This window comes from Vulpes vulpes, chromosome 1 (genome assembly GCF_048418805.1).
Source record: "Vulpes vulpes isolate BD-2025 chromosome 1, VulVul3, whole genome shotgun sequence".
Taxonomy (NCBI): domain Eukaryota; kingdom Metazoa; phylum Chordata; class Mammalia; order Carnivora; family Canidae; genus Vulpes; species Vulpes vulpes.
Genome location: NC_132780.1, coordinates 181,544,749 through 181,563,065, shown reverse-complemented (window position 1 = coordinate 181,563,065; position 18,317 = coordinate 181,544,749). Strand labels below are relative to the sequence as shown.

The window sequence follows — 18,317 nt, the reverse complement described above, 5'->3', positions numbered from 1 at the left end:
GAGAGAGGCAGAGACAACAGGCAGAGGGAGAAGCAGGATCCTCACAGGGAGCCAGATGCGAGACTCGATCCCAGGACCCTGGAATCACACCTTGAGCCAAAGGCAGATGCTCAACCACTGAGCCACACACGGGTCCCAAATTAGTAAAGTTTTAGTTCATGAGTACTTATATAAATATTTAAAAGATAGACTTTGAATTTTGAGGAACTTCTCTTTAAACAGATACTACAGGGTGATTTTAAGTGCTCTAATTCATAAAGTAATTTAATACATACAGCTATGTTGAAAACATTCTCAAGATCAGCGAGGTCACCATGTCTAAAGGTGTGTTGTTGCTACTGAATCAGTCAGAAGCAAGAACTCTATAAAACAAGTCACTAGGGGATGTGTCAATAGTTTTTCCCAGCTGTAAATTTCTCTGTGCATGTGTTACAAACATGCCTGACACTAACTATGACTGTTACAGCTTAGCATCCATTTCCCCTGATATATTGACACTGGAGTGAAACATGGCGGCCTGGGACAAAGAGATTTGGTGTTCTCATGGTGAATCACCCCACACTGGCTACTGATAAGCACTGCCACAAATCATGTATAGCTGGCAAGGTCCTCTGCCCTAATTTGTTTTTAAAATTTTCATTCAGGCAGTGTAACTTCATTACATCCCTGCAAGCAAGACCCCGGGCATTGTGTGAGGGAGATTTACAGCCAAGTAAGACAGCCATTTCAGATTGCAGAGCAATTCCTTCAGTTGCACAGTGTCTGCACTTTCCCTTAGTTTGGTAAAGTAGATTTCTTATGATACAACTTTTTTTTTTTTTTAAGAGACTTTTTTTTCTTCATATGCAGAGGTGAGGGAATTTACTGCTGGATGTATAGAAGCATTCATTAACTCTAGTCGTAGTCTCATTGAAAATCAATGTGTAAAAGCTCTCTAATATTCTTTACTGTTTTTCCTTAATCATAGTTTTCCTTTTCTTGTTAAAGGTAAAAAGAATTCAGCAGATTGACTCCAGGTGAGGATATACATTCTGACATAGGGCTGGAAGTATGATGGAGAAAGAATGTATCATGTCAAACACCTTCAGCCATACTGTTGACAAACCAAATCTTGTCAAGTACTGGACAGCTTGCTTCCCTACCAAACTGCTTCTCCTGCTTGAGCCACGCATTAAAACTTGGCAGATCAACTTTTAACACTGACAGAAATGTTGTTGCCTACTTACTATTGCTTGGAGAGTAAACAGTCCAACTGAACTATTAAGGAACTTTGACACCCATAAACAATTTATAAAAACTTCAATTTGGCACAATGAAAACAGCTCAACTGAAAAGATTTTGAGCAAGAGCATAGCAGAAAGAAAACCTATTTCCTAAAAAAGGATGTATTTCTCAAACAAAAGAGCCATTTAAAATAGCCTGTGATTTGTTGGTTGGAGGCAATCAAAAAGTCCTACCCTCCCTTTTCTGTCGAATTTGTGTTAACAGTAAAGAATGTCTAAATTGCTTTTTAAAAATTTCATTTTTCTGCCCTACTGATATAGTTAATGTCTCTATTCATGGTAGAAATTTTGTAGAATATTGAATTCTACTTTGATTTCTAGAATAATAATTATATTTTGAAACGCTAATCAGAGTTAATCCAAAGCTGAAAGAGTAATTTAAAGAGATTAAGCTAAAACAATTCCTATTTAGTAATAAATACAAAAAATAAAAGTTTCTTAATATTCAAGTGTATGTTTGAAATCATTCAGATTTGAATCTCAGATGATAGATGTATTTTATTCTCATGTGTTTCTCATTTTCTTCAGAAAAGACATTTTTCTGCATTGAAACTGGACTTCAGTTTCAGCTGTGAAATGTGAATGAAAATATAATGCAAAACTGTTTATTATAACTTCAGTGAATGCTTTATCCATATACCTCTCAAAAACTTGTCAGTAATGTGACCAATAAGTATTCAGTTCTCAACTTGTAGCTCAGCAGTTCTGGGTGGAATCAGGAGAAATGCTGATAGCAGATATGTGGGCAGCATCTGCCATTCAGGCCCTCAGCCTATCAAGTACCCAGGAGTGGTGAACTTTGAATGTGTTTAGTATTTTTTTTAATCAATGTAATAAATCAAAACTGTGTCAGTTTGAGATGTTGTTGGCAACATGTTTTTACGTTCCCAGGAGGGAGCGACATTGTGTTTTCTCTCATACAGTAAACCCAGAAATGTTAAAGTAGAAAACAAAATGGAACAGAAATTAATATCTTTAACTCTATTTGAGCCAAGTCATTTTTTTTACTTCTAAAAAGTAAGAATAATGAATATGCCATTGTTACTTTTGAATTATTGCAATACTCATTTGGAAAAGCATGCCTTTGAAGTTTATTCATTAGAATGGTGAATATTATGTTAAATATATTTAAACTTATTTAATTTTGTTAAAATGAATAATAAAACATGTTAGTAAATAATATAAACAAATTCTAGGGACAGTGGAAAGAAACTAGATCACATGAAGAAAAATGACACAAATTTCTTTATTTCATACTAGAATATGCGTATGTTCTCTCCTTTTGCCTTTTTTTTTCAGTGTACCAAAGAGTAATGCAGTAATCTCAAGTACTGCTCTTCCCTCAAAAAAGTAAATCCATTCATTTCCTTATTCAATAGCATAGAGTATAAGCGAATGCTTCAGAGAAAACACAACCCTCACAATTGTCTGAATTTTAACTGGCTACTGTGTTTAGATTTTCAATTTTCCTTCCTTTTTCTCTGCCAGTTTTGAAGAGAGTGTTCATATGCCTCACAATATGCTGAGCCCAAGATGATCAGCCAAGTCTTGGCTTCTTTGAGAGCTTAAACCCTTTAAACTCAGCGCTCTTTCCAGCTGGCAGGTCAGCGGCACTGAGCAGACACTGCAGGTTTCTGCTTAGTTAAGTTTCCACAAATGCAGCTCTGCTTATTCTTAGCAAGAAAGGGGAAAGATTATCTGCCCCATGAACAATTCTATCCATCTTCCTTTACTTAGCTCTCTGTGTCTAATTTGTTTGGCATAGCGGGCTTTTTTGTTTTTTTATTTATAAGTCTTTGATTGACATATATTATTAAAAACAAACAAACAAACCATAAGATGTTAATGTCTTTCACTCCTGGAGGCATGTATTTACTTCTTCTGAAACCTGCAAATGTTTCACGCATTCTCCCATTTAAATTAATAGACGTGATTGGCAAAAGAATACTCCATAGATTTACTCTTCAGATGCTAGTTTTTATATAGAGATTAAGTTTACAAAAGACAATGTAGACTTTCTTTAATCTCATTTCATTCTTCATATCTAAACTCTATTTCAGACATTTCTTCCCTAACGCTTCAACTCAAACATTGACAGCTTTTCTTAGGGTTATAGAGATGACTCAAACCAGCTAAATGAAGTTGGAATTTCTGTTTATTCTGCACATTTTCTTTAGGTCATTATTAAAACCTCAAAATAAAAGTAAATGGGATTTAAGGTAGCACTTAAATCACTAATGTAGCTTGTGAATGGAAAAATTCAGTATTGGCATATATCAGCTTAAATAAGAATCAGGAAGCAAACATTACCTTGCTACATTTCTTGATTTTCATATGCATTTGCAGATAAAATCACTGGTTTGCATTGGTTTCAGTTTGATTAGTTACTTGACTTTTCTATAGTAGATCTCTGTAAGTGGTTGAATTCAAAGAACCACACAATAATACCATTTATTATAGGATTATTAGACTTAGATGTGGGCAAAATAATAATAATAACTATTGATTTTGGCCTTATGTATAACAAGAAGCCCAAAGCAATATACTGTATTTTAAATTGATTATTCTGAATTTTAAATCCCTCTTCAGCTCCCATCTATTTTTTATTTTTTGCTGACATATCACATTTTGCATTTGTTTTCCCTGAACTTTAAGAGAAAACCAAATATTTTCTGTGACTTCTTATGTATATATTTTGTCCATCTTACATAGAGAGGTTGACCTACATTTTTTTGTCCTCCTAATTAATTAAGGATTTCTGGCCCAGAGGTTTTTAAAAGTCTTTGGATAAGTAAATGATCCTCATCTGTGAAGTTACTCTATAATTTAAGTTTTATTTAGTGTTATGGCAAAATATTAAGGGGTGAGGAAAAGAAACAGGATTTTTTTTCAGTGGTGTGGAAAACTAGGTTCACAAGAATATGAGAGTCACAGTCCTTTAAAAACTATTTTTAAGCCACATTTAATAATGATAAGAATGATAGTATTAAATATTTTTTCTCTTTTAAATTATGAAGAAAATATCAAAATGAATTTTTTGCTAAGCTCATTTTCAGGCTTAAAATTACTGTTTCATACCCACTGATCCTCTTGTTTCTGCAATAACTTGAAATCATCATGTAGAAAAGACTTCATTTTTGACATATCCAATAGGAAGTCCACACCTGAGAATCTGAAATATGAAACTCAGGTGCTATAAAATCAGTTCTCAAGTTTTTGCAAAAAGATTACTTGGAGGAAAAATTTTAGAGGGAAAAATAATGTAATTTGGTCATCATTTAAGTTCCCAGGAGGAAACACATGGCACACACAAAAGGGGTGATTCAAGAGAGATTGATACTAAGATGTTTTGTTTTACAAAGCTGTTGGCAGTTAAGAGAAACCAATGAGGGATACTTTTAGCAGAAATCTGTTACCACCTCTATGGGTGAAGTAATAAGGAAGAAAGCTGATACCAGAACTCTGGAACACCTACAAGTATAGGGGAGGGCTGCTGTCCCCTTGAGAGAAGGTCTCCACCATGATCAACTTACAACCAGGCAGTGAAGGATCTGGCTTTATAAATATCTTGTCTTTCTAATCAACCACTAATGCACTGCTAGTAGTTCCACTGGCCAAACCAACTGGAAGCCAGAAAAGAAGGGAAATCATTTAGTGCAGTTCATAAAGATCAGCTTTCTGGGGAACAGAGCAAAGTGGAGAGTGGAGAGCAGAACTGTAGGAGTAAGAAAAAATATCCAGTACAATTAACAAACTAAAATGCACAAAGTATTGTAGCGATTGGCCAAATGATGCATTTCTAAGAAAAGGGATAATATACTTAAGAATATAAAATATCATAAGAAATCATACATCTCCACTGAGAATGGAAAGTAGCTCATTCTCATTCCACTAAATCACCAGAAAAGTGATTTTTCATTATATTTATTTATTTATTTATTTATTTATTTAAGATTTTATTTATTTATTCATGAGACACACACACACACAGAGAGAGAGAGAGAGAGAGAGAGAGAGAGAGATTGAGAGAGAAAGACACAGGCAGAGGGAGAAGCAGGCTCCATGCAGGGAGCCTGATGTAGGACTTGATCCCGTGGTTCCAGGATCATGCCCTGGGTTGAAGGCAGATGCTGTTAGCTAAGCCATCCAGGCATCCCTGATTTTTCATTATATAGTAATGACTGGAATTTATTTTTATATTTTAAAGATTTCATTTATTTATTTTGAGAGAGACAGAGAGAGAGTGCTCATGTGAGCCAGCGGAAGGACAGAGAGAGAGAGGGAGAAAGAGAATCTCAGGCAGACTCCAGGCTGAGTGGGAATGTGGGGCTTACTCTCACCACTGTGAGATCATGATCTGAGCTGAAATTAAGAATCTGGACGTTGAACCCACTGAGCCATCCAGGTGCTCCAGTAATGATAGCATTTTATAGCATTTTTTTATAGAAAAGAGATTGTACCTTTTTTTAAATAGAGAACTCTAATAACTAGAAAACTAATAATTGTATGTAGCAGCCAAATCCTCACCATAATGTAGAAGAATAATATCTGTTATTATTACAGTCTGTTGAAATCACTCAATCAAATGGTAGATGTTTATTAAAGGGTAGCTATCTAGTTTGTGAGTATAGAATCTATATATTGTGTAGATGCATAAGAAAAAGAATGCTGGGTTGATTAAACTTAGGAATAAAGGAAACTAAGAGGGGAAAGTTTCCAATCTGGAAATCTGCTGGTCAGATTCAACCTCAACAGCCGCGTATCATATGCCTCAACTTCATTTAAAAATGAACTAAAAAAAAAAAATGAACTCTGCCACTTTCCTATTTCTGTCAGTGATGCAGCTATGTTTTAAAGACTTTTACATCATTGATCAATGCATCATCTTTTTTCTCCCTCCTCTATTTTTTTGTCTGGACTGTATGCATGTGCATTGTTTTCAAGAAATCATGTTACATTCCTATGGTGAACATCCTCACGCACACAGATAGACCTACATGTGGATATAGGCACATGTGTGAGCACACAGATGCTTTGGAGAGGAAAATGGATGCTCTGATGTTCATGAAATTGATGTTTAATTTCAAATAGAATAAAAGATTCAGAGCGAATACTGCAGACAAAATTGTATAGTGATTGAGGCCAATATTTCCAAAAATTACAGAGCAGAGAAAAGCAGCACTCTTTAGCATAGATAGGAAATAGAAGTACAGTTAAGGATGAAAATGAATTTTGACTTTACTCTACATGTTAAATCTGGGGAGAATGATAGTTATTACTCAAAGAATAGCTGATACTGCTTGATAGTGATTAAAATAAGCTTCCTTGTGTTATCTCTTTACATAAATTGTTAGTGCCTCTTATATTTACCAGGGATATTCTGATCTAGGATCTAAATCTCTGATGATACATAATAAGCTTTCTCAACAAAAAAAAAGGGGGGGGACCTAGTTATACAGATTCAGATATACTGTTCTTAGGACTCTGCTCTTATAGAATTCAGACAGAAATTTTATCTTGACTTTTCTGGTGTGTGTGTGTGTGTGTGTGTGTGTGTGTGTGTGTGTGTGTGTGTTAGGTAGAACTAACACATGGGTTTTATCAAAATAAATATAAATATTGTTTAATTTATTGACTTGTTACTTGATCCTTTAAATCACTATGCACTTGTTAAATTCTTTCATGTGTTTAGAGAATAAAACAGAAGGCAAGAGACTCAGAAGGTCTTTCTGAATAGTACTCATATTCAAACCTTTTCTGTGCATTTTGTGTTCTCTGCAAAGAGATCACTGGAAAAAGATGATAGTCTTCCACCTAAAAACATTCTGATAGAACCAGCACATTCTTGTGTCCAGTAATAACTCAGGAAAATTGTCGAAACAGCATTTCTGTTTCAGTTTGATAATCACTCAGGTTTTGCTGCAGGATTTGTATATTAATATAGATTTTCTATAATTTGTTTAGCCTCCTGGCTTCATCCAATCCTCTAGACAATCTGTAATGGGGACTGAGAAGTGTCAACGGGCCAAAGTTTCATTTTAAAGAATTATCAACTAATCTGTAATTGTCTATAAGCTTTTATTTTTAAAATGCCGGAGAGTACGATGGGCTCAGTGATTAAAATACTTGCATTCCCTATTGTCAAGTACAAAATACATTTTACCCGATGAAAATACATTGGATAAATGTATTACATCTTCTTTAATGATATTTCTTCAAAAGTTTTTCCTGATTATTTACTTTTCTTGTGAGTGGAATTGAACTGCTTCAGGAATATTTGTAACTGAACCATCAAAATGGTAGCAATGACAACAATAATACAACAAGCATTTTTAAATGTCTACCAGTTGTCAGACATAGAGCTAGGTGTCTTAAATGGAATTGCTCATTAATTCTTACAGCATCTTTTCCTGACAAGAATTTGTACCACTTACATATGAGGAAACTGAAGAAAAGATCAATTAAGTGTACTTTGCTCCCTAGGACAGTAAATGGACAGTCAGATCCTACTCTTTAAACTCAGCCCTGCTGTGATGCTTCCTTAAACATAACTTTAAAATGGCTTTTTCCTTTCTTTCCTTTTTTTTAATAGGAGAGATCATTAAAAGGACTTTGGACATTAAAATTCATTAACAATCACAGGACAAAAAGTATGGAGAAATTATTTTTATCTTAATACCACATAACAACAACAAAAAAACCCTGGACCTTGGACCCTGGTACTACTGGAAGGGAAAACAAAATTTTCCTAAATTAAAAACAAAAAACACCTTACTAAATAGTCTTGTATAGGAGCCTAAAAAGTGAGAGGAAGCCAAATTGGCAGGCTCAAGTGTTTGCAAACTTAATTTATCAATAGACATTACAAAGTCCCTATAAACAAACTCAGGAAAGACATATTAACTTATTCTTCAGCTTCAAATAACACTAAAGAAAATTTATTCCAAAATTTAGAATTCTAGTATTCCCTTCCTGTAAAGCTAAAAGCAAAGATCCTTCCATATGTCTAGCAATATGTGTCTAATGTTTATTCTCTTCTACAATGATACTCTTTAAGAGAAGTAAATAATTATATTTTATTTAAACCTAGGTATATACTCTCACATTATTAGCATAAATGATATAAAAATAAAGCCATCTTTAATTTATTCATAGAAGAATGATGACCTTTCTTCTGTTTTTTACTAATGTATTTATACTTGCTCTGTATTAGAAAGTATTAAATTTCTATAGTGTTTTATTAAAATAATTAGGAAACATATGAATCATTTGATGGATTTATTATATTACGAACTAATTTATAAGAAATTAACATAGTTTTTTTTTTTGTTTGTGTGCTATACCTGTTTTCACCAAAGACTACAACGATTGTGTTTAGAAATTAAAGAAGGCAGATCAACATTTAGAATAACAGAGCTCTCACCTTGTTGGTTGACAACCCAATATAGAACTGCAAAAACTGTTAACTTTTATTTATTTAGCTATTAACTCTGTGTGATTGCTGTAGGCCCCACCTCTCTTTCTAAAATAAGAATTTAGGAACCATCAATAGTTTATACCTCTGACTGATCTTCAAGTGAGTAAAGACATCCCCAAAAGATATCTTAAAAAGAGGTTTTGGAAAAATATTGTATTTGTACATAAGGTGCATTAGTAGTTCAGCTACTTAACTGTCCCGGAAAAATCTATAAATCATAGAATATGTATATTTGATAACAAAGTATATTATTTTATAAAATATATTCATTCTAAATTCATATTATATTTTGAAATATCTAATTATTATTTCTTGTTGTTGAGAGAGATTGTATGAGCAGGGGGAGGAGCAGAAGGAGAGGGAGAGAGAGAGATTTAAGCAGGCTCCACACTCAGCACAGTGCCCCACGTGGAGCTCGATCTCATGACTCTGAGATCATGACCTGATCCAAAGTCAACTGATTGAGCCATCTGGGTGCTCAATCAGTTTTTATTTTTTTTCCACCAATAATAAAATTCTCTCTTAAATTATATATGACATGATTGAGGTATAGGATGAGAAACTGTTCCATATTTGTATACTCCACATTGCTTATGGAAATGTGTTATATATGTCATATATATTAACAAATTATATATGACATATATATGACATATGACTGAGAAACATATTTTTTAACATTTATTAAACATCTATTCCGCACTGCTTATATATGTCCAACAAATTGTATCTGGTCCTGTTTCTTCAATTAATTTAGTATGTAACCTTGATTTCTGAGTCTGTATCTCATATAAGTGCAAAATTAAACAAGGTGAACTACAAGATATTTCCAAATGGATATTTTTTGAACTTAGTAGAAATAGTTTTATAGGACAATAATTTCATTTTAAATCTATTAACATTATCATTGTTTGGACCTAGTCTAGCAATTGAATTTTTGATGTTTAAAAATATCTTACTATAGGAAGGGTTTGCCTATAATTCTCTCATGAGATTCAGAGAAATATAAGGTAATTTTAGACAATGTACTTTGTGTGTTCTGTTCTTCCCTAGAGAAGGACAAGCATAAGAGACCAAATAGACCTATAATGAAATCTAGTTAAATATAAAGGTTTATATATTTTCAGTGTTTGAAAGGGAAATAGCAGTGTCCACATAGAGGGCTAAATGAACAGTGACCTTAGAACTAGGTGTGTGTGTTTGAACTTTTCAAAGATAGAGGGCCTGTATAATTATCTCCTATATCTTTAGAAAGTCTTGCCACAACAAGTAATGTCTGAACCTGCTAGATACAATCAAACATTTGGTATATGGATATTCTTGTTCCACTCTTTTTTTTTTTTTTTGCTTTTCTTATTGCCCTAATCATGTAACTACAGATCAGAGGCACAGAAAATTTTATTTTTTTAACTTGTACCAAATGTCCTACTTAGCAGTTTGAATAATGTACATCATAGAGTTAAATAACTTTGGCCATGCTTCTCCCACTCCAAACATTACGATCTTAACCAGAATGCAATTGAATATATTATATATATATCCCCTATTTCACTGGAATATATATAATATATATATTATATATATAATGAAAACAGAGTTAATATTCATTGTTTAGCATTCATTTTTTTACAATTTAGTTGCCTATGTTTTTCAATAATTTAAGTTGGAAAATAACTCCTTTTAAGTGTAAGTACAAATAGAACAGTGGATAAATTATTTGCCTAGATTTTTCTATAAGCCATGAAAAAAGAATTAAGTTAATAAAAATCAGGCTCTTGCCTAAAGTATTTTCCTTTATTCACTTAAAATTACTTTTAATGGACTTGATTTCTCATATTTAGAAAGATGTTTTCCATCTTTCCCTCTCTCATACACAACTGTTCCTGTATCTTTACCTTTTATTGCCAAATTACCCTATTTGTATATTTTGCCACATATAGAAAACAAAGATATTAGAAAATGTAATAAAATATAACCTTGTTTTAGCAGAATCAGGTTTTTCATTTAAGCTCCCTCCAAAAAAGTTTAATTTATGGAGTAGGGAAAGGATTTAACTAAATGTTGGCATAGTATACATGAGATCTGTTGAAATCCAGAGTAATAGGGAAGACAATCAAAATGGGAACTGAGCTAGAAAATACTAATTGTCTAATTAAATCTGCTTCCTGATTCTAAGTAGATGTGCCATTATATCTAATAGGTCTTACACATGAAGTCCAAAAATTCCTTGCATGACTGATTAAATTCAAGGTTCCACATTAATCACAAGCTGTGTGTTTATCTTTCATTTGTTTCTCTTAATTTAAAAGAAAAATGGAAATTTAAGTAGTTATCTTCTACAGTGTCATAGGACAAGATAGCATGCATACGTGGCTTATTATATTTAGAGATTGGTAAGTTAAATGTTTCAGTATATTCACATATTAACTATCCAATAAACAGATGCACACATTCAGCTCAATTGAATGGAAGAAGAGTAGAATATAAATCTTCAAATAAAAAAATATTCTGGATAAAACGATATGGATCATTTCAAGAAAATTGTCCCTTAACATTAATGATTTCATATGATGAATTCCAACACAGTATGATTCCCTAAACCCAAAGGGCGCTGTTTTTGCAGCAGCGTCTGCACTTGTTGCTGGTCTAAGGCAATGAGTGCTGACTGTAGAACTGGATAGGGAGAACAATGCCTCAGGTAGATGCTTCAAGAAATAGGCAAGAAACCTTATACAGAATACCAGCAGTGCCACATCTCTCCGAGGGGTATATTCCAAACCATAATCTACCATGTCCAGAAGAGCAGGTTGATGAGGAATATAACCATAGGGCTATCAGATTTAACAAAAATGTAGGATGTTCAATTAAATTTAAATTTTTAGATAGGCAATGTACAATTTCTCTAATATAAGAATATACTAAATATTGCATCCTGTATTTTATCTGGCAACTCTATATAATAAACTTCCAAAGACAGATAGTAAGAATATCTTCAAAGGCCAGTAAGGAAAACAGAAATCATTTTATGTATTTCAGAGAAAATGTAATACAGAAAAATGTTACATGGGTGCTGGAAGGCCTAAGAGAGCAAAAGGGAAATAAGTAACTCAGATATTAGTTACTACAGGAAAGGACTATGATTTTCAGTGTTGGAGGAACAAAGGGAAGAGCTTATTTTCCTGGAGTCCATAATGAACAGGAGAGGTTGCATGGCTGTACATAGACCTTTACAAGGGACTCTGCCATTGATACTGTACACAGCAGAGGAAGTACCCAAGTCAAAGTATGAACCTGGGAAAAAGTGCCATGTGGGGATTAACAAGACCACCAAGGTAGACAAGGTGCTGATTCTGACTGCTGACTGTGGGAAAAAGGCTCTTCCAGAATAGGTGTCAGCCACTGCTATATTACTGCCGATATCAATCCTCCTCCTCCTAACATTGGTAGAGCCCGACCAGAAACCAGCTGGCAAGGAACTCTAAGCAATGTCAATCCCCACTCCTTAAAATACACAGGGAAGCATAGAGAAGTGTGAATGGGGCAGAAGGTAAGTACTCAAGCAAAGTGCGTTTTTTTAAAAATCTGGACAAAAGAATATGATTCAGAAAAAAATTGAGAAAAAAACACTGTAATTTAAGTTCCAAAATTAACAAACTAAGGAATTAATACCTGAAGTGACAGAATTAATAAGAAAGTCAGAGACTTTAAGTAAGTATAAATAATTTCATCAGGGTGGTTAGGATAACATTTTTTCTTATAAAAAAAAAGTATTAGATTCCCTAAAAACTGAAATAAATTCAGAAAGGTAAAATTAAAATTATTTCAAATAACAGGCAGAAGAGAAAAATGTACAATACTGGAGATCAAATTAAACAAATGGAGGAAGATCCCAGAGGATTTTCTTAGTGTTATAAACAAAGAAGAAGAGGAAGAAGAGGAAAAGGAAGAAGAAGAAGAAGGAGAAGAAGAAGAAGAAGAAGAAGAAGAAGAAGAAGAAGAAGAAGAAGAAGAAGAAGAAGAAGAAGAAGAAGAAGAAAGAAGAAGAAGAAAAGAAGGGGGAGGATGAATAAGAGGGGGAACAGGAGAAGGAGCAGGAGCAGGAGAAGAAAAGAAAGAGCTAGACTATGTGGGAGCCTCATCCAGTCTGCTGGTCAAGTTTGCTGACACGGACAGAGTACATGATGCAGTGAATGCAGCAGGTGGCTGGCCAGATGTGCATGTTCACCACACAGCCATCGTGTTTAGGGCTCATGGCACTGACACATAGACACTGACACATAGGCACTGACATAGCAGCAAGTGGCACTATTGGCGCCAGGCGAACAGGATGGCTATTGGAACCCCATGGCTACTACCTTCATTGCTGCTCTCAACATGAACGACCTGGCAGCCTCACCCAGAGCCCCAGCCTCAGGCGGCAGCACCTGGCAGGGCATCATTTCACCAGCGGTGCTTGCCTAGCATCCAGTCCCCTGCTGGGGCGGACTGCTCACCAGCCTCCTGCAACCTTCAGTGGAAGCCATGCTTACCAACAACATCCACCCCTACCCAGCACAGAGTCCCACGACCACAGACCCCCTGCAGCAGGGCTGCACTGGAGTCGGAAGTATGCTTGTCCAGCCTCCTACAGTGCTGACTATGGTCAGGAAAGGCAGGTCTTTCTATTCTCAGTAACTTCCAGCCCTCTGCCAGCAACAGAGTGAAGGCTTTGTGAGCTCCAACAACCCGGTCAGAGCACAGACCAGCAGCCAGGCCATGAACTGCTTCCAGATGGACATGAAGAGGCTCGGAGGGCAGGCAGCCCGGAAAGCCCAACCACCCATATTTATTGCCAGTGTCTCTTCCTTTGCCCCCCTTCCCCAACCCTCAACCCCTGTCCCTTCCCTGAGCGAGACCAGGACTACACAGGGCGGGATGCTGAATGGGCTACATTAAAAACCAAACCTCTCTCTATATATATTTAAAAATGAGAACCAATGACCATCAGCTTATATTAATCAAGTTGAACACGCCAGATATACTCTGTGAGCTGTAATATTTCTTTAAGGAAAATATAGAATTTGCGGGGTTCAACGGGCACATGTTTGCAGGAAAATATATATGACATACAGAGATGATGAGGGGGAAAAACACACAAAAAAGGGCAATTTTACAACAAAATAATTTGAGACCAAATGGTGATGTGGAAGGCCCGGAACTAGGAAGAGAGGCTGCTTACTGATCCCCAGGGCTTTTCCAGCCGGGAGGCACTGGAGGCAGGCTAGGGACACCTGAAGTAAGGCATGTGGGAGCTGGGTGGCAGGCCTGCTTTCTAGGGGGCAGCTAAGAAGTTGGCACTGAGCATCTCTATTATTCCTTTAGCTATTTTGGAACCAAAAGACCAAAGTTTTTATTGCAGATGTATAGCTTTATGTCAAATAGAGGGTGGGTGGAAGAGAACCTCCTCTCTGCCTTATGGCTGGCTGTTCTTGAAACAGCTTAGAGTGATTCTCTGAAAAAAATAAAAATAAAAAAACTAAATTTAAAAACTACAAAAAAACAACAAAAAAAAAAGGAAAATGCTTCAGTGCTCTTAAAACAGGAAAATAATAGTACTTTGGTACTTTGAGATGTGCTTTGATTACCCTCATTCATGTCTATGGCACTTTCCTACTGTTTTTCTATATTGTATGTCTGGCATAACACATAAGATGAACAAATGGGTGGATATTTGGGGAAGCAACAAAAATATTAAAACTCATTAACCATGAAGTATGAGAAAACAAGGAGGTTAAAAAAGGAACTGGCAAAACAAGATAATTGTTATGAAAGTCTATAAATGCTTCTTTCCCCTCTTTAGATCATAATCGTGTAGACCTTTTAAAAGGAGAAGTGTGAAATACCTATATGTAGAAAAAAATTAGAGGAAAGCATTTCTTTTAATTAAAAGAGAAAACCTTATAGATGTTAGCATTACTGATAAAATCTCAGATGTGGTATGGCTGTACTTTTGTAGAGTTTAGACTCCATGCTCACCTCTTCTCCCCATGAGTTCTGTCAAAACCATTGACCCCTAAGCCAGGCCAGATTCATCCACACTCTCAGGCTCGTGGGTGCCCACCCTTGACCCCTTCCACTGCACTCAACTTCCTTGCTTTCTCTAGAGACTTTCCAGGCAAGGGAGACCTGGGAACTTTCATCTTAAAACAACTAAACAATACACAAACCTTAAAGAAGATAAAGAAAAACAAACAATCCTTGAGAAATTTCCGAAAACTGTTAACAAGGAATTTTGAGAAACAGGGTTGTTTAAATGATTCTGGCTCAGTTTTTTTGTAAATACATTTGTGTATTTTATAGGACTTTTAACTGTAATGGTAAAGAAAAAAAGACTAGGAAAATGGTAAAGAAAAAAAGACTAGGAAAATGATGTAATGAAAGCACAATATTTTTGGTAAATGACTTTAGAGCAGTTAAAAAAGACTTCTTAAAAAAACTCAGAATGAGAAAAAATACTGAGTTACTTAACACATATATTTTAAAGTATAACATATTTATTATAATTTATTTGCACATTTGGAAATACTTGCTTTGGCATTCTGCCTTGATAACCCTCCTTTCATTGATGTCTAGTTCATCTGGAAGCCTGTGCATCTCAGACCTACTATTTTTTTCTTTTCTTTTTCTTTTTATTTTTCTAGTTCTTGTTCTTTTCCTTTTCTATTCTTTTTCTTTCTTTCTTTTTTTCCTTTTTAAAATTTATTTAGAAGAACAATGTCTGGTTCCTTTTAGGCCTCCTGCTTTAACTCTCTATTCTGTTATTAGTTATTATTTTTAAAATTGTATTTTTCTTTCTCTTGGCTCTTTCTTTTAGGATGCCTAGAAGTAAAAGCAAATAAACAAATAAACAAAAAACAGTTATAGTTCAGTACAACTACTCTTTTCACACTAAACTCCATAAAATTCATTGTAACCTTCTGTATTAGGTGGTATTTTCTTCTGGCTTAGCCAAAAATGAACCACAGTTTAAATGAAAGAAAAGAAGGAAAGAAAGAAAGAAAAGAAAGAAAGGAGGAAAGAAAGAAAGAAAAGAAAGAAAAAAATGAGACAGGGGGAATAGATACAGAAATTCCAAAATCAATCAAATGTAGTAAAGAAAATGGGGAAAAGCAGATCGACAATCAAAAATACTTCTTAAAATTGAGGGAAATTTCAAACCACAAGGGTGCCAAGCAAGAGAGTATTATAGCCAAGATATCTTGGTGAAGTTTTGGAGTCCCAAGAATAACATATTAAATTCCTAAAAGAATCCATAGACAAAATTCCAGTTCCTTACAAAAGAACAAATATCAGACATTTCTTCAACAACTCTGGGTGTCAGGAAACTATCGAACAATATCTTTAGAAATTAAATAACATAATTTAATAACATATGGGTCAGTGAGATCAAAATGCAACTTAGAAAGCATTCTGAAAAGCATAAAAATGAAAATACAACATATTAGAATTTATGAAATGAAGCTAAAATAGCACAAAGGAAAATTTTTATTGAACAGTTCTATTAATTTTTTTGTTTACTTCAAACAAGAACAAAAAGAGCAAATCTTACCCAAAATAAACAGTAAAAAGAAAATAGTAAAAGCCATAGCAGAAACTGACAAAGCGAAAAAAACAGAAAAATAATAGAGGAAATTAATGAAACCAACTATTGTTTTTTTGTAAACATCAAATAGATTGAATAAAACTGTGACAAGTCATCAATATAAAAAGAAAAAATATCAATATCAAGAGAAATGATACCATTGCATCTTCTTCAGAAACTAAAATAATAAATTCACATTATATTACATATACCAATAAATTTGACAACTTAGACAAAATGAAAAAGTCCTTAGAAAAAGCATGAACTATCAAACATCAAAGTTCACTCTAAAAGAAATAGATAACTGGACTTCTGGGGAAGATGGCAGAGTAGGGAGGATCCTTAGCTCACTTCATTCCATGGATACAACTAGATAACACATACATCAGTGTAAATAACCAGAAAATGACCCAAAGGCTGCCAGAACAAACTCTTCACAATCAAATGTAGAGAAGAAGCCACATATAAGAGTGTAGGAAGGGCTGAAATGTAGTGAGAGCAAAAGGGACCCAAAGGGCTGCCTGCAGGAGGAAGAGATACTGTGCCTGTGGAGAGGGGAGAAGACCAGACCCCAGACATGGAGGACCCACATAGAGAAGACAAATCTCCATACAATTTGCTTTTGAATACCAAAGGGGCCTAACAATAAGTAGGGCTTTACACCTAACAATAAGTAGGAACTTTAAAAATCAGTAAGCTAGGCTCTAAGATACCCAGCAGTGTGGAGTCCCAACTCTTAAAGAGACAGCACAACAAACAGCCCTGCTGAGATAGAGCATAGAAGCAGCAATTTGATAGAAGCCTGGGGTATACTATATGAAAAGGAGATATATTTACTGATCTCAAACCATGTGCTGGTGGAGTATGGATTTGTGAGGGACTTGTCTAAGCTCAAAAGAGCTGGTAGGCATAATTTCTCTCTCTAGCTCCCCAGCCTACCTGCGTGAACACTTGTAGAGACCAGAACAGCACAAACACTAACAAATGTCATCTATTTAGCTTGGTAACAGCACCCCCAGCCCTATAGTCTCCTGAGAAAATATTGCCTGCATCCTGGCCTAGGCAGGCTTGAGCGGCTGTAACTTCACTCTGGCAGTAGAGCAGCATGAAACTTGCAGGCAGCACATGTCTGGCTCTGAGTTCACCTGCAGACCTGTGCCCTCCAATAAGCCCTTCGTTGAAGCCCATCAAAAAGTGATGCCACAAGACTAATAGTGTGCAAGCAGCCTTGACAGGGGCCATTACCACTCTAAAGTAACTCCTACTTAGGCAAAGTGAAAGATAACCACACCAGTCTGACTGTGGCCCCAGTAGTGATAGCTGGGGCAGACACGTGGTCTAAATGCAGGCCCCACGCACCAATTAAAGCTTCTCAGGGGATAACAGAGGGGAAATACCCTGCAGTTCAGTGATAATGCATCTTTGGCAAATGCCTAATCTGACTCAAGTCGAGCCCAAGGAGGCTCCAGAAAAACCCACTAACAACACAGAGACTAAACCCTGCCAAAAATGGGCAAAGAGAGCCATTGTAAACAACTGGACCAAAGGAAAATGCAGCTTGGCCACAACAGTAGGTTACGTGCAACACATTTAGGAAATACCTAAGCATCAGGTTCTGCTGAGTAGGAGATACTACACTGTAGGATGCTAAAGGACTTCAAAAGGACATTATTTCCAAGAGCAGGAGATGTAGGTGACTTTCCTAATACAGACCTTTAAACAGACGCTGAGACATAGGCAAAATGTGGAGACAGAGGAATATGCCCCAGAGGAAAGAACAGGACAAAATCACAGCAAAAGAGCTAAATGAAACAGAGATAAATACCATGCCTGATAGAGAATATAAAATAATAGTCATAAAGATACTCACTGGATTTGAGAAGGGAGTGGAGGATCTCAGTGAGACCTTCAACAGATAGGAAACATAAAGAAGAAC

The 18,317-nt window shown here is 35.4% G+C and overlaps 1 pseudogene; it reads left to right on the top strand.

The window, feature by feature from the left end:
* The first annotated feature begins 509 nt into the window (after window positions 1–509).
* On the top strand, window positions 510–13,695 carry LOC112923135 (CUGBP Elav-like family member 4; annotated as a pseudogene).
* The last annotated feature ends 4,622 nt before the right edge of the window (window positions 13,696–18,317 follow it).